Source organism: Trichechus manatus, unplaced genomic scaffold (assembly GCF_000243295.1).
Source record: "Trichechus manatus latirostris isolate Lorelei unplaced genomic scaffold, TriManLat1.0 scaffold00158, whole genome shotgun sequence".
NCBI classification, from domain to species: Eukaryota; Metazoa; Chordata; class Mammalia; order Sirenia; family Trichechidae; genus Trichechus; species Trichechus manatus.
Window position 1 is genome coordinate 6172149 of NW_004444094.1, and position 1416 is coordinate 6173564.

Genomic DNA, 1416 nt, shown 5'->3' on the forward strand with positions numbered 1-1416 from the left:
AAATGTAAAATGCTTTCCTGTTGTCTGCAACATTATATCTAAATTCTTCTGCCTAGTTTTCCTGAAAACCAATAATCAGCTTGCTTTATGTCTGTATAACATTATGCAATACTTTTCCTCAACATTGTAACTTAGACCAATGCTATGCCACTATCCCTTAAAGTTGACATGTTTACTTTTATCTCTAAATGCAATTAAATTGTATAGACAAGGTTCCACCTACTATTGAATTTATAACCTAATGTAGATATTCAGTCACTAAACAAGTAAACACACAAGCAAGATAATTTCAGATAGTGACAACTGCAGTGAAGAAAATTAGGTTAGTGATGTGATAACAACAACAAAAATGTGGGGTTGGATGGGTGAAGGGTAGTTTTTATTGTGCTCTGAAATATTTCAGAGAGTGAGAGTCAATAGTATAGAAGGAAGACATGTAAATGTAAATAGAAAGAGCAGTTAAATTCAATTACAGTTTTCCAAATAAGAAATAACTGTGGCTTGAATTAGGATGATAACAGTAGGGGGAAAGAAGAGGTGAACACATTTTAGGTATCATTTGGAGGTGGTACTTATAGAAATTGCCAGTGGACTACAAGTAATAAGAGAGTGAAAAGGAGGAAGTATAGATATTTGAGTTGATACACAGTCAATGGATTTGTCGTCCATTGAGAAGGGAAAGACCAAGGGTGTTATAGGTTGGAAATGGGGGTTTAATCAGAACTGGAGATGAGAGGAAGATCACTTTTGTGGAAAATCATATTTTTGGATCCATATAGATTGTATTTATAATGATAACATTTTACTAATTAACATAAGAAAGAGTTGTAATTAAATTTGAGAGACCAAAAGGTCAAATTTTATAGGTTCTTGGATATGCTGAAAATAAAAATTCCACAATATTAAATTTGTGAATGAACTCATAAGCTTTATTTCTAAGTTCATGAACCAGGGAACATCTGATCTGGAAGTCAGACGAGCGCTCCAAAGCACAGAACAAATGGAAAGTCTTTTGTAATAGCTGACAAATAGGAACAAGGAAGATATACTGGGCAATTTTTTTATTGGCTAGTGGGTATTTTCTTTACTGTTTGGGATTAAGGAGGAATTTTGAACCAGGTTTAACTGAACAGGCAAATCCTAATTAGTTAGCTTAGGCTTCAGTTATTGAGAGAGTCAATTGATTATCTTGAATTTTGCCTCCTGGGAAGGTTAGACGACTACAAGAAATAGGAACTTAGGTTTCCTTTTGTTGATGTGGGGCCTGGACAGGTGACTCGATTTTGAGGCTAGAACAGTCAGATTGGAGCCCTGGTGGCATAGTGGTTAAGGGTTCGGTTGCTAACCAAAAGGTCAGCAGTTCGAATTCACCAGCTGCTCCTTGGAAATGCTATGGGACAGTTCTACTCTGTCCTG